A 16,984-nucleotide genomic window follows, 5' to 3' on the forward strand; every position below is an offset into this window, starting at 1 on the left:
TCTGAGTATAATGGTACATATTCAAGGCTATAAGTAGGAAGACCATGGTCTAAGGCCTGTAATCTTAGTCTAGTTACTCAGGAACCTGAGACCTGAAGGATCAGGCGTAAAAGCCATGCCTGGCAGAAAAATGTCCCAAGAACCAAGACACCATCTCCAAATGAGGAGGAATGTTGCAAGTGGTAGAGTGACAGGGAAGAGCAATTAAGCCTAGTGATCACAAGCCCCCTGATTTCAAGCTGCATTACCTGAAAAAAATAAAAATAAAAACACTAAGAGAAGCCTGACCAAAGTTAACAAATGGCAGAAGTTTGGCACAAATACACTGAGTATGCAGTTTGAAAACTAATCCAGAGGTCAACAAGTATTGTATTTCTACCATAACAATTCTTTCTAAAGGAGCTCTGTTCATTGAGGTTCCCACAAGGGTAACTTTAAACAAAGGCTCACTGTGTAACTTCATACAAATAGTAACATAGTTCCATTCTCCCTTCAGAGCAAAGAATACCAATCATCTATGAGTTAAACAGATGTGGTCAGAAACAAACCTCCCAACCAAAAATGTGTGAGTGTAGAAATCTCTTAATTTAACCAATAGCAATGGGGATGACTTTCAGGGACATATGGAAATTGATCTCATTTTTTTTTCATCATGGGTGCATCATTAATAGCAATAATGTTTTAGTAAAACAGAGAATATTTGTAAACTTCAGCATCTCAACATTAAATCAAACTCAAAAAGTTATTGGAATCAAAATAGCACGTGGTAAAGATCTCTGCATTTTTTAGGCTTTAGTTGACTTTAGAGTTTGAGGTTAAAATTGGTGGTCTGAGAGTGTGGCTCAAGTGGTAGAGCACCTACCTAGAAAGCTCAAGGCCCTGAGTTCAAACTCTAGTTCCACAAAAAAAGAAAGAAAATAAACAAGTAAGACAAAACCTGTGGTATGACTTTTCTTTCATTTTTGAAATCTATTAAGGCTAAGCTTTTAAACAAAATTGTCTTTTCATAGAAGCGAAGAAGTCAGTGGATTCCAGGTTGAGCCTGAGCAGGCAAAGCTCAGGCCTTCGGATTAAGGCCCCACCCTAGTTGTCCAGCTCCCCCCCTCCCTCCCCATGACACGGATTTAGGCAATAATGCCAAAATCCAGGCACTTTCAAAACATCATTTTTTCTCTTTATCTCTCTTTCTACATATTTTGGTGATACAATACAGAGAAAAAGAGATCACTAAATTTCACTGATTAGCCTGTTGCAAATCAAGATAGTCATTAGTAGAAAAAACTGCCCAATAATTTCCATGTAATGACTCTCTTGTTTAAGATGATCATAGCATGTCTTTCCATTTACTAAGAAATGGAGCAATGTCATTCTTTCTGATGGAGGCATAGAATTCCATCGTGTATATATACCACATTTTCTTGATCCATTCATCTACTGAGGGGCATCTGAGTTGGTTCCATATCTTAGCTATGGTAAATAATACTGCGATAAACATAGTCGTGCTGGTAGCTTTAGTGTGGTCTTGCTTGTGATCATTTGGGTAAATGCCCAAAAGTGGGATTGCTGGGTCATAGGGGAGCTCTCTGTGGAGTCTTTTGAGGAACCTCCATACTACTTTCCAAAGTGGTTGAACAAGTTTGCACTCCCACCAACAATGCAGTAGGGTTCCTTCTGGCCACATCCGCTGCTCCAGCATCTATTGTTATTAGAGTTCTTAATTATAGCCATTCTAACTGGGGTGAGGCAGAATCTCAATGTTGTTTTGATTTGCATTTCTTTTATGGCTAGAGAGGTTGAGCATTTCTTCATGTGTCTATTGGCCATTCTTATTTACTCTTCAGAGAAGTTTCTCTTTAAGTCTTTAGCCCACTTATTTATTGGGCAGTTGTTTCTTTAAGGATTTGTTGTTGAGGGATTTAATTTTTTGAGTTCCAAGTATATTTTAGATATCAGACCCTTATCCAGTTATATGGCCAGTGAAGCTCTTCTCCCAATCCGTGTGCTTTCTATTAAGTGAAGTAATCCAGGCCCAAAGAAACATAGGTCCTATGGTTTTCCTTATTTACAATAACTAGTATATGTCTGGAACAAGTAGAAAAGGTCAAAAGCTATGGACATATTGACCAGATAAGATGAAGTTAAGATGAACCCCAAGATAGGGACACAAGTGGTTTCTTTCTTTCTTGCTATTGTTTCTAACATATTTTGAAGGTACCATGTGATTTCTTTTTGTTGTTTTGTATGTTCCTCCCCCATGGTATAACCCCTGTTTTCACTGTATTTGATGTCGGTATAATTTGGGGAGGGGAAGGGGAAAAATGTTTAAATAGGGATACAGGTTGACCCACTGTAACAGTGAGATGTACAAGACACTATGTTGAAAAAAAAATTTTCCAATTTAGGCTGGGGGGTAGGGAGGATATAGTTGTGGAGGTGGGAGGGAAGGGATGGTGGGGGGAAAACAAAGGAGGAAAGGAGGAGACAACAATGCTTGATAAGAAATGTACTCATTACCTTGCTCATGTAATTGTAACCCCTCTGTATGGTATTCTCACAATAAAAAACGTATTTAAAAAAAGATTATAATAGCAATTTTCCCAACAGTTCATTTAATGTGCACATCCATACCAATGTTTGAAAAAAAAGGGAAGTTTGAACATCAGCTTTCTTATCCATCTTCCATCCTATTAAGTCTCTAACTCACACAATATTGATGCTGAACGAGTATTTAGATCTGAAGAGGGATATAAAGTCATGAAATAAAAGTACAAATTTTCTTTCAAGCTGATTCAAACCCTTTATTCCGGATGTATCTTAGCTGCTTCTTTTTAGATGCCAAGCTTTCCCAGCCTACCTTACTCTGGCCAGCTGGGTCTACAGGTTCTTAAGTACCTTAACTCAGTGAATAAGCCACAGCCATGTATGAAGCAATGTCCCCCTTCCATCAACACACCTAGGCAGACAGAATTAGAGGATTCAGCCAGGTTGGCCAATAACACAAAACAAGTATCTAAGAGTACAGTCATTTAGACTTTTAAGAATTGGAACCCAGAGTGGTCGAATCTCAAAGATAAATGGAAAGAAAGAAAAACAATGCAAATGAGAGCCTCAAGATCAGCAAGTATATTTTTAATCTAAATTTTGATTGTGTGTGCTGTGTATGTCTACTACATTTTGGAATGGGATCTGCTGTTTAGGTAACTTTCCTTAATAACTCAATTTATATTTCTTGTAGTACAAATTATGTACTAACCACATAACTTAAACTTTTCAAAATGTGTTATCATGAGTTACTTCTTTTGTACTAAGAGAGATTGAACTTGAGGCCTCACACTTGCTAAGCAGGGGCTCTACCACCTGAGCTACAACCCCAGCCCTTTTTGTTTTAGCTTACCTTAGATAAGGTATCACATTTTTGCCCAGGGCCAGCCTCAGCCAGAGATCCTCCTCTTGATGCCTCTTGAGTACCTGGTACCTCAGGCACATACCACTGCCCCTAGTCACTTGTGCCCCTAGCACAAACTTGTCTTCTCTGAACACATGCAATGGTAGTAATTAATATAGATGTATTTATATAGGTAGGCTGTAGCTTTAATATTCATATAACCATGCATTCAATGAAGTCTGTGCCCATAGTGTGCCATTCTTACACATCCTTGTCTGTGACAAGTTTCTTCTTCCTGGATACCCATACTTGTTCCCAAGTCTTGTGCCTGGATCTGAACCTCTATCCTGATAAAGGAGAGAAATAAACAGGGGGTAATTTTCCCCCTCAGACAAGATCTCTCTATGTAGTTCAGGCAGGCCTCAAACTCGCAATCTTCTTGTCTCAGCCTCCCCAGTATTAGGACAACAGGCACATGTCATCAAACCCAAAGTGAACAGGATGATTTTGACTGATTCTCCTCACTATTCCTTACTGTTTCTTTCACTGGGCAATCACTGCTGCTGTGTTCCAGGATGGGCCCGGGAAATCCTCCAGGCTGCCCTAGTTTGCTCCATGAAACCACCAATAACTTTTAAGAAATACAAGTAGCCAAAGCAGTAGACTAACTGATGTTCAAATATTCCATTAATTATCTCAATTGGAGCAGCACACATTGTCTTCATGTGAAATGCCACAGTGTTCATAAACATAAAAATTATTATGTGTTAGTCAAAAAATTTAACTGACTACATAGGTAGAAATGCTAACTAGCATGGTTTCATCATTATACATTGTATATATGAGTCAAATTATCATATTATGTAATAAAGATATACAATTAAAATAATGGTTAATGCAAATATCCTTTGAGAAACCCATCTGGGTTAACACAAAATCACCAATCAGGTTATCAGATGGGAAGTGGGCAGCTGACATCAGGTACAATGGTTCTGAAGGAGGAAGAACAGGCTTGTTGAATTTCAGCAGATTAGAAGAGAAAAGAAAGATGGAGGGAGAGGACCTGAAAGGGAATCTTTGGGAGACTGTGGAGTAGGGGAGCTGGCATGTGGGAGAAGCAAAACAAGGAGGTGACAGGCACTCAAAGCACTAGGTAAGTGGCCATGCACTTGTGTATCATGAGCCCTAGTTAGGAGGAACAGACACAGTGAAAAGGCTCAAAGATAGAGCCAGACCATACGCCAGACAGAGGCACTGAAATATGCACAGAGAGGTGTGTATGTGTGTGTGTGTGTGTGTGTGTGTGTGTGTGTGTGTGAAAACTGAAAGGTTAAAGTTTGAGGCAGTGACCACCATGTGTTGCTTGTTTCTGTCTAGCAAAGCAACACGTAGTGGTAATCAAAATACCTGGTTGATTGTGTGCCTATATAAGACCTGCAAATCCTTAGCTTAGGGCTCTCCTCCTGGGCTCCGCTGTGTGGGAGTGTAGGACGAGGCCTGAGCTGCAGCCCATATAAATAAAACAGCTGTAGAGTCTGACTCTAGGTGGTCTTCTTGTGGGGGGGGTCCTGCGACCTTGGCATTGCATATTAGTGGGGGCTCATCCAGGATACCCCCCCGAAGACCCCCGAGACCTCAGACTCCAAAGGTAAAACAGCGCTGTCTTTGTTAATTTGTCTTGTCCTGTCGTTTGTCTGTTTTACTTTCGTTTTTCCTTGTCGCTTGCACAACCCTGGAGGAACTGGGAGATGTCCCAGATCCTCTTGTGGGACAGGGGTAACCCTGCCGTGTGGGGTCTGGGGTCCTAGGAACCCCGCCCGTGTGAATTGTGGGGCAAGAGTCGGTTCTGAGGCCCAACTCACCCACTGTGTGTCTGCTCCTGCTGCTGTGGGGCCTGGGTATCCCATTACAGGAGTCAGCGGACCAATTCAGGAGATCTCCACTTTTTTTTGTAACTGTCAGGCCTGCATGTGTCTTGTTTGTACTGTTTATTGTTTTTTGGACTGAACGACTGACGGGACTGGAAACCATGGGCACCACTCCATCTAGCCCCCTAGACTTACAAAAAGAAGCTGAGAAAGAGGAAAAGAAAAAGTACCCCCCAGTTTTTCAGGGAGATAACTTGGAAGAAGAAATGTTTCCTCTCCCATACTCCCCTTTCCAGGTTCCTTTTGCAGAACCTGAGAATGATCAAGAGGAGGAGGGAGCTATAGAATCCTCGGCACCTGCCCTTAAAGTTTCTGAGGGGCCAGTCACTCCACGCCGCCGTGGTATCAACCTCCCTTCTATTGCAGCTGTTTTTCCTTTATGTGCTGTAGGTCCTGTGGATGAGAATGGTCAACAGCAACTCCAATATTGGCCATTTTTTACCAGTGATCTATACAATTGGCGCACCCAAAATGCCCCCTTTTCTGAGAAACCCCAGGATTTAATTTGTTTGCTTGAAACTATTGTCTCTACTCATCAGCCCACTTGGGATGATTGCAGTCAGCTTTTACAGGTCCTTTTTGCCACCAAAGAGAGAGACCGTATCCGAGAGGCAGCCCGGAAACATATCCCTGGCCCCACAGGAGCGCCCATCACGGATCCTGCCCTGATTGCTGCCTATTTTCCTTAGATCTGACCAACATGGGACTACAATACAGTTGAAGGTAGGGAGCGACTCCTCGTCTACTGCCAGACTCTGTTGGCAGGTCTCAAGGCGGCAGCTCGCCAACCTACTAATATGGCCAAAGTTTATGATGTTAGACAGGTAGGAAGTGAAAGTCCGGCAGCATATCTTGAGTGGCTCATGGAAGCTTTTAGTCAATATACCCCATATGATCTTGAGACCCAGGATTTGGCTCAGATGACTGCCTATATAAATCAAGCTGCACCAGACATAAAGAGAAAGTTGCAGGCTCTAGACAGACTTGGTGAATAGTCTATTAGGGATCTAGTAGCCACAGCAGAAAAGGTTTACAATAAGAGAGAGACAGAGGAGCAAAGACAGGAAAGGAAGGACAGAGAACGTGAAATTGAGTGTGAAAAGAGAGACCGGGCCAAGGCAAAGAGACCAGACTTGTTGGACTCGCCACTATCGCATGCTGAGCATACCTGGTTTACATATGGCAGCAGTTTCATTCGAGAGGGAAAAAGGCACGCAGGTGCAGCAGTCACCACGGAGACTGAGATAGTGTGGGCAGAAGCACTCCCCCAGGGAACCTCTGCACAAAGAGCAGAACTAGTGGCACTAACAAAAACCCTACAATTGGGAAAAGGGAAGAGACTAAACATGTACACGGACAGTCAGTATGCTTTTGCCACCGTGCATGTCCATGGAGCCATTTACCAAGAGAGGGGACTGCTGACAGCTGAGGGAATTTTAAGCCTCCTCCAGGCCATATGGGAACCAGCAAATATTTCCATTATGCACTGCCCTGGCCATCAAAAGGGAACTGATTCTATAACCAAAGGAAATAACTTGGCCAATCAGGCAGCTAAGGAGGCAGCCCTCTGGCCCAGAACGAAAGTACTGACTCTAGTAGACCCAGGGCCACGAGCTTTGCCTCCTGAGCCTCAGTACTCCCAAGAAGACTTGGAGTGGATAAAGAAAATTCCCATGGCCTATAAACCCCTGGACAGAGAAGGAAACAAAAGACTGGTGGAAAACTGGTGTGGGGGATACTTCTCTTGCCACAAAGATTGGGCAAGGGGATTCTTAAGAGAATCCATCGGGTCTCTCACATGGGAACCCGAAGAATGCAGGACTTGCTCTGACTCAGAAGTAAAAATTAGGCAAGGAAATCAACTCATTGAGGACATTGTTAAAAATTGTAAAGCCTGTCAGCTCACCAATGCCCCCAATCAACCAGTTACAAAAGGCGCTCACCTCCATGGAGATAGGCCAAGTGAATATTGGGAAGTAGACTTCATAGAAATTAAAACTGGAAAATTTGGATATAAATATTTGCTAGTTTTTGTAGACACTTTTTCAGGATGGGTTGAAGCCTACCCAACAAAGCATGAGACCACGAACGTCATGGCTAAGAAGATCTTGGAAGAAATCCTACCCAGGTATGGCTTCCCATCCACCATCAGGTGGGACAATGGACCAGCCTTCATTTCAAAAGTAAGTCAGGGAATAGCCACGGCACTGGGGACAGATTGGAAAATGCAATATGCTTATAGACCCCAGAGTTCAGGGCAGGTAGAAAGAATGAATCGGACTCTAAAAGAGACCTTAACTAAATTGGCCTTGGAGACTGGCACAGACTGGGTATCACTCCTTCCTTTAGAATAAGAAATTAATTCACCCTATTGGCTTGGCTTTAATTGCTTGCTGATTTGGATGATACTGAATTTCTGTGTAAGATTGACTATTTATAGCTGGTGCATAAGAGTATGTGGCCCCAGCTTAGAGCATTATATGATTCTGCTTCTATTCCTACCCCCCACTTGTTTAAACCAGGGGACTGGGTGTTTGTTCGAAGGCACAACTTGTGATCTCTGGAACCGGGGTGGAAGGGACCTTACATGGTGCTACTGCCTATACCTACTGGCCTTAAGGTGGATGGCATTGCTGCTTGGATCCACTGCTCCCATGCCAGACCAGCTGACCCCTTTGCCCTGGATGACCATGGGAAACATGGGAAGTCTCCAAGCATCCTACCCAACCACTCCGCATACACCTCAAGAAAAGAAAAATGGACTGATTGTTATTGGTATACCTGTTCAAGATCAAGAACTGTTGGAGTTTAGTTTTGGGCCAGAGCCACAAGATTTTGGCTCAGGACCATAAGTCAATGGGGGGAATGAAAGGTTAAAGTTTGAGGCAGTGACCACCATGTGTTGCTTGTTTCTGTCTAGCAAAGCAACACGTGGTGGTAATCAAAACACCTGGTTGATTGTGTGCCTATATAAGACCTGCAAATCCTTAGCTCGGGAGGCTCTCCTCCTAGGCTCTGCTGTGGCGGAGTGTAGGACGAGGCCTGAGCTGCAGCCCATTTAAATAAAACAGCTGTAGAGTCTGACTCTAGGTGGTCTTCTTGTTGGGGGGGGGGGGTCCTGCGACCTTGGCATTACAAAAACAAATGAATTTACAAATGGCTAGTGGGGATACTTAAGTCAATACCTTTGTTACTCTGATGGACCAGTGCCTGGTGAGAAGAGTTTAAGGTTTGAAATCATTATTAACTACTTCTCTTTAGAAAGATTTACTGCTTAATCTCAACTCTACCTTATTTTTTTTTTTTAAATCTAATTCACTACCAAGATATAAAGCCACATTTTGGCCTGGTAAACAGCGAAGTGGTGATTGTTGAGGAGTGCTGGCAATGGAACTTACCATTAATATTTTGATTAGTCCTGCTTGGTTTGTGCAAAATTGCACATTAACAGGGCAACACCTTCACAGTGATGTAACAGTTAATTCTGTAATTACCTTGCCCTTCAAAACCTGAAGATTTCACCAACAGTGCTTTAAAGCATTGTTACAATTCTATTTCCAATAAACACTCTGAGTACACTGAAGATACTTCTACAAACATCACACAGCCAGAATCTATAAGCAATATGATTGTTATTCGGCTCACTGAATAGAAATTTTCTCCCAAAGATCACACTAATTCAAGCAAGCATAAAACAAAATAATTCCAGAGTAAAAAAACGGGTTTTCTATATTCAAAAATAAGCTCAGATAAAGGAATAAGTCTGTTAAAGGTAGAATAAAATTAAAATTTGGTAATTTCAGTGAGATAGCAGTAATTAGATAAGGGATATATTATACCTCATAATGACTATATTTTACAAAAGCAGGTTTTATATTTGAAAATTACTGAATAAATATTTTAAATGTTCTTGCTATAGAGTATTTGAATTAATACATAGGCTAATTAACACTATTTAGCCAATTCCCCTTGGATCACACCTCCAAATATCAACTGGAACCTGGATATATGCATCAAATCATCTTTGTAAATATTCAAGCATTCTATTTATAAATTAAAAAAGAAAAATGAAGCCAGGCATGATGGCACCTATCTTAATTCCATCACCCTAGATGCAGAGACAGGAAGATCTTGAATTCAAGGCCAGCATGGGCTATATACCAAGACCCTGTCTCAAAAAAATAAAATATAAAAAAATATAATACAACTGAAGGAAATTACAGTCTGATATATATACATATATGTGTGTATATACACACATACAAATTATTTCCCTAACATACATATATATGTGTGTGTGTATATATATATATATATATATATATACATATATATATATATGAGTTTGTGTGTTAGAGAAATAAGAGAAATCCCTGTTCTCAAACAATTCTACACAGTTTTGTTTTTATATTTTATCATTTTGTAGTATTTCAGTTAAGAACATCTAAACAAAGTCTGCTTAATTATACTGGCAAAAATAACAACTGGTGATTTAATGTGATTTAGAATCAAGTTGCTGGTTTGGTATACTCATGGGCTGTGAGATCCAAGCAAGTCTGTCCCTCCCAAGTGCCTCCCACTCTAGTACAATTGCCTTAGTTTCATTATAACATTAATAAAAACTGATCTTCCCAAACCCTTCTTCCAAAGTCGGGCTTAGAACAACATAATGCCCCTTTGATATTGGCCAAGGCAGGTCACAAGGTAGGTCAAACTCAAGGGGAGGGATGGGGGAGTGGGACGTGAGCATAGCATGAAGGGAGAATTTGATGGCCATCTTTAAAAACAATTGAACACTTTGGGTAATTTTAATAGTAGTTTCTTATCTTCCTTCCTGTAGGTAGAAATCACTCAGATTTCGTGGCTTAGGTTATTGCCTAAGTAAAAAGTACTGCCTGTAGCTTTGCTCCTATCTCAGAACAGAGTGGCAAGAGACTGACGAGATAAAAAAAAAATAGCACATTATCAAAATATCTAAAACTAATGCTCACTGTGCTTTTGTGGCTGAATTATAATTCTGGTGGCTTGAACAAAAAACATTTTAGAGACATAATGATTGCTTCTTAGAGCGATCTGCTGAAAGAATTCTTTGATCAGTACAGGATATCCCATTCTGAAAAATAAAATGAAGAAACTATATTTAGTAAGGTAGGTATACACTAGTGATACATAGTTCTGTTGTTTCCAATATTTTATTCTTCCAATGTGGAAATGGTCTTTTTTTCACATGTAGATGTGTTTGCATGAGTTACTCTGGGCAACATACATAAATCTCAAAGTTGTGCATGACCATATCAGATTGTGCCAGATACATAAAACTCTCCACTGCCTGTCTATTGTATTATGGAACTTAGTAACTTTTCTCAAACTGATGGATACCAAATTAAAGATTGATAGACCTAAAGAGAATATTTTTAAATTTTTATTTTCTTGTAAAGATGCTGTACAGAGAGGTTACAGTTATATCAGTTAGGTAATGAGTGTGTGTGTGTGTGTGTGTGTGTGTGTGTGTGTGTGTGTGTGTGTGTGTGTGTATTTGCCAAAAGTAAAAACTATAAAGAACCCAAATATTCATCACAGAGTAATAGGAAAGGAAACGATGTTACCAGCCATCCTGTAGCATAACAAGAGCACAACATCAAAAAAAATCCCCTGGAAAACTATTAACCTAAAACAATCCAGACAACATAATATATGGGTAAAAAGGAAAATTACTAAAAATAGCAAAATATACCCAGATACCAAGAAGATGTTGGATTTTTAAAAAGAGAATCTGAATATTATTTGGGGACTGAATGTCTCTATTCCAATTTGTTGAATGAAATTTTCATTGGAATTAAAAGGCTATTTTATAAAAAGGCATATATAGCCACAAGCCACATTTGGAATATCAATCAATGATAAGCCACATATATATGAGCATTCACATGGGATTATAATAGAGCTGAAAATTCCTATTGCCCAGTAGCTTTGCTCTACCTTTCCTGTTTAGATATATACTTTTCATCATATTACAAATGCCTACCATATTTGTGTGCACAGCTTTGTAGCCTTGGAGTGATAGATTATATAATATATCCTAGGTATGTAGTAGGCTATTCCCTCTAGATTATTCATACATATTCTATGATGTCTACATTATTATGAAATCTTCTAGCAACAGGTTTCTCAAATAATTCTTCATGTCCCATTCTTAAATGATGAATGATGATATTCATAAATTTGTATACTGTTCTCGATGTTTCCACTTCTTTAAGTGGGCTACAATATGTCAGGTGCCTGCTTCACAACCTTAATAGCAACCATTTTCTTCTGGAATCATCTGCTATGAAGAAACAGCCTTTTCTACATCCAACTCTAGTTTTTCCCCATTTCCCTTGCTCGGACATTACTCCTCTCAAAGTCTGGACTGGCCACCCTTTCTCCTGTTAAAAGCCTACAATGTTGACAATGTCAACATCCTTATAAAGTTTTCCTTATTTCCTCTCCTGGTCCTTATCACCTGATTTCCACTTAGTTCTAACATGCCAGAACAATATGTATTATAGAGACAGTTAGGGCCTAAGGCAAAGCTGACCTTGAAACCAATGGCATTTTCTGTTAGATTGGTTGGAATGTTTTTGCACACTGACAATTTCTTTAATACTTGGAAAAAAGGGTATTGCCTAATCTCTGTCACTCTTTATTCACAATGTAACTTTTCAACTGATATTTGTTGTTTATGAAATTCCACATAGATTAGTGGTATTTTATATACTAATATACTAATGGTATAGTATAACATTATATCACCTTTCTGAAGACATTAAATCACTGTATGATTCATTTTTCATGTTCTCTTTTTAACTTCTGTGAACTGTTTCCAAGATAGAACTTGGATCCTAGTTACTTAATTTGCATATTCGTCTAAGCCTAGGGTCTAGAAGTTTCTTATTCACTAGTGTTTCTCCAGTACATACACATGTGCTAAATTTTTTCAATGGACAAATGAATTCCTGACTATGGTATGGTGAAAACAGCTGAGCTCAGATTAATCAAGCCAACTGATCATCCATTTACTCCAATTCTCAGCAGCAAAGTTTACAAGAATGAGAGTTTCAGAAACTGGTCTTGGTGTGAAATGATGCTGTGAACATGTTACTTACTTTACAATTGTTTCTTCTTCAAAAAGAGAAAAGCCTGACAATAATCTATTTCAATAAACAAGTTTAATGAAGTGTTCAAGTAGAGTTTCTAGCTCTAAAATTCATATTCATATTTGCTATGATGGTTTTATAAACTGAACCTGATTAATGTAAACTCAGATCCAGAACATATTTATGCAAATATTTAGGCCCTTTGCAGTATCTTGTTCCTCAGAGAAGAGGTTAATGGATCAGGTGGAGAGGCCAAAGTGTCATTGTTGCTTTTATGTGAGCAAAGTCTTATGGATTGGTCAAATTGTCTTTATAGTAGATAAAACTGACACTGTATCTTCTGTAATTTAATTTCTTTGCCCACTGCCCACTTCCTCCTCCTTCACCTCTTCCCTCCATTTAATTCTTCTCTCTCTCTCTCCTACTAAAGGCACAGGGCTGTAAATTAGTGCCTATTATGATGGCTTGCACATGGAAGACACTCTGCATGTATCAAATTGAGTTATAAAGACACTAAACTGAATATAGATTACTAATAAATTCTGACTCTTACCAAAGCAAAACTCTTACATTTAAGGATAGACCAGTGCTGGACTGCACTAAAATCTTTACAAGAGTAAGCCTGTAACTTTGTAATCCTTGCTACTCAAGAGGCCTCAATCTGAGGACCAATGTCTGAAAACAGCCCAAATACACAATTCCTAGAGACTCTTAACCTTCCATTGACCAGTGAAAAGCCAGAGTGCAAATATGGCTCAAGCAGTAGTGCACATGACTTGAATAAAAAAGGTAAGGGAGAATATGAAACCCAGCACAAAGAAGAATTTTAAATGTATTATTTTATATTTATCTAAGGTATTACCCAAATCCTTTTTAAAAGACACAGTTCCAAATACAAGCTTTAGACAAAAGTCTTAGATCAATTTTTCTTTCTCTTTTTCTTCTCTTCTTTTGCTTTTTTCTTTTTAAAAGCATACTCACTGAATTGAAAAAGATTCCACAAAGATACTCATGAGTAACAAGACACCCAGGGAAATGGCCATCTACAAGTTGTTCAAGGTAAAAATCTCTAGCTAGTTCTCCAAGACAGCCAGCCACACTGTATGAAGTTAAAGGTGGTTTTAGTGTCCCCGCAAATCCTGCTCACTCAATATAATCAGTCCATCAGCCTAATCCATATTCAGGATTTTCAAAAATGGTATTTTGCAGCTTCTCAGGCTCTAGGAGTCTGCAATGTACTTTGTGCAATGAAATAAAACATATTTTTAATATTTGGCCAAGACTTAAATCCTCAAGAGCCAAGATTTCAGAGCAAATATTTCCACATTAATTGAAAATTTTATTGTCAAATATATTTCATGGTTTATTCATGCAGAATAGTGCTTCTTGTCTTCCCCCATTCATTCCAATGATTTCACAGAGGAGCCATAGGCTATTTTCAAAATTGGGGTGACATTTAAAATCAGGGTGACATTGGTTTTCTCACATGTAAAAATAATGATTTCTTTCCTTTGTGCTGAAAATCTTCTCCACTGGGTGATTTGCTGATAATAAAAATTTTCCTCCTAGCTCACAAAATACAAGGATTCGCAAAGAGTTACCACCTGTGAGTCTGCTGTACAAACTAGAGTTTTACATCATAGATTTTATGGATTACAGGTAATTATCATTTTTATTCCTCTAATAAGACTAGGACTCTTGAAAACCCAATGAGGAAATTAGGCTTAAAGTATACAATAAAGTATATTTTAAAGTATATTTTAAAGTAGAAAGAAAAGAGAAGAAGAGAGGGAGAGAGGAAAAAAAGAGAGAGCATGCTTTTGATTATGACATTGTTCTAAGGTCAGATGGCCTATGTTCAACTGTGGATTCATCATTGCTCTTTTTAATCTTGTGTAAATTGACCTGAGAATGAATATTTTTAATTTGTAAAATAAGGAATATAGGGGTATTTTCCCAGATTTTCATGTTACTAACCTTGATAGATTATTGTTAATTTGTACAATAAGGAGCCTACAAGTTTTTTTCCCAGGTTTTCATGTCAGTAAGTTAGATAATACATATGAAGCAATTGCTGCATAATAAATGCTTGCTACAAAATTTTATTTTCCTATAGTATGTATATATCTATTATGAAATAAATATAGTTGTTGTGTGTGTATTTCATTAGAGTACCACAAACGAAAGGGTTATATTTTTCCCCTGTATTTGGTTATTCATTCTTCAGACAAATGCTAATTATCAGGCCATACTCTAAGCACTGAGTATATAACAAAGAGAAGATCCATTACTTAAAGTGAAAAGTACTCAAACCAAGTGTTTAAAGTACTTTCAAGAAGGGGCAAATACTGGAAGGAGGCTAATGGACACTAGTCACATAGCACTACAGTAGTGCAGAGATTGTTACAAGGCCAATCAAGAGTGTGACATTAACCTAACACCTGAAGGCTAGAACAGTGTGAGGGTATCAGGGAACATGTTCAGCTTTGCAAAGTTCTGAGAGAAGAGAGTTTGGAGCAAGGATGTAACACTTACAATCTGTCTGTACAAAATCTAGTTTGTGGTGTTCAGAAGATGAGGGGTCCCTATATGCCTTGCACAGTGTAAGTGGGAGAAGTATTATTAGATGAAGATGAGAAATGAAAATTACCACATTGCATGGACACAGTCTACCATTCTAAAAACTAAATTGTGTTCCATTTGCATTATGGCTCCAAATCCTATAGCACTTTGCATAATCTGGAAAAGACTAGCTGTTTAGTAATTTGTGTGTGTGTGTGTGTGTGTGTGTGTGTGTGTGTGTGTGTGTGTGTGTGTGCGCGCGCACGTGCGCGCGTGCCAGTCCTGGGGCTTGAACTCAGGGTCTGGACACTGTCCTTAAGCTTTTTTGCTCAAGGATAGTGCTGTACCCCCTTGAGCCACACTCTCACTTTTGTCATTTTGGGAGTTGGAGATCGAAGTTTCATGGACTTTCTTGCCTGGGTTTCAAACCACTATCCGTAGATCTCAGCCTTCTGAGTAACTAGGATTATAGGCATATTCCACTGGGACCCAGCAGCAAATATTTTTAATAGGAATATATACACAAAATATTTTTGAGATGATTTTACTAAGAATGTATTTAGGATACTTAAAGATTTGGAAATTTTCAAGGTAATTCCTTCCCACAAGGGAAAATCAGAAATAAGCTATGGATTCCATTGTCAAAACAGAGATCTCAGCCTAATTTGGTGATGACTCCTAATGGCGGCACCTCTTCTTTATTCTTTATATTCTGTAACAATGGATATTACAACCCTATTTCATTGGATAAAAATCAGGGAAACTTTGCTTTCAACCCAGAATGAAAATCACACCGGGAATTGTTACACAGATGGCGAAAATCTGTGATGATGCCAATATTCTGTGTGACAGTAGTATCTGAGGAACTGATTTTTAATTTTAGGTAATTGTAATTAGTTTCAACTTTAAGAGCCTTGGGTGGATTGTAACTAATATACTAGGCAGCTCGGGTTTTACTTCTCTTTGTCATTAACCATCCTGAAATGGCTCTGCAGCCTCTGATCTCCAGTTTCCTATTTCTGAACCATTCAGCATGGAATTTTCTTCCTTTTTCCTCTCAGCATATGCTGTGGACTCTGCATAAGTTTTCTCTGGCTGCTATCATGAACAGGTCTACCATGCTCCATGCTCCATGGCCCTGACTCTTCCTATCAGAGGCCATCTTTTGTATCTGTGTTAAGATTAAGAAGAGGACTTCATCAGACTACCTAGACACATAAAGCATGCTCATTTCTGCAGTACAGATATTCTCTACCTTTCAATTTTTTTTGGGGGGGGGACAGTTGTGGGGCTTGAACTCTCGGCCTGGGAGGTGTCCTTGAGCTCTTCAGCTCAAGGCTAATGCTCTATCACTTGAGACACAGTGCCACTTCCGCTCTGTACCTTTAAATCAATGAAACATAGCACTCTTCCTTATTTGCAAAGAGTGGCTTCATGCATGTTAAACTAATTGCCTTTGCGATTTTTTTTTCTTTTTGGTCATGTGTAGAAGACACAACTTTCTCAAAGCAAAACAAGATGAAAAGTATTCCAGAATTCACCTATCCTGAGTGCCTCTATATTTCAAGGAATATATTCTTTCTAATTAGTTAACATTTCCATATCTGTCAGATAATCAATATCAGTAATAATGAACAAATGGATAACCCTTTTTTCTTTATATAAATGAAACGGCTGTTAGAATTTAATTACAAATAGAACATTCCACCTTTAAGTATAGCACTTCATTGCTTTTCCAGTGGGGAGGCAGAAAAATAGTTTCTTGCTTCCCTACTCATATTTGTCTCTATCCAAGGAATGAAGCAATTACAAAAATGAAGTTAAGCAGCCTCCCAGAGATTCTGGGGTGATTCAAACTGTCACATTTATGTTTTACTTTGTGCTGGAAAACATTTTTTTCAGATTTAAACATTTTTATTTAGGTTAGTTAGGAACATCAAAGAATATTTTAAAACAGATAATGATGAATCTAA

The sequence above is a fragment of the Dipodomys merriami genome, unplaced genomic scaffold (assembly GCF_024711535.1).
Source record: "Dipodomys merriami isolate MVZ:Mamm:240054 unplaced genomic scaffold, mDipMer1.0.p SCAF_676, whole genome shotgun sequence".
Taxonomy (NCBI): domain Eukaryota; kingdom Metazoa; phylum Chordata; class Mammalia; order Rodentia; family Heteromyidae; genus Dipodomys; species Dipodomys merriami.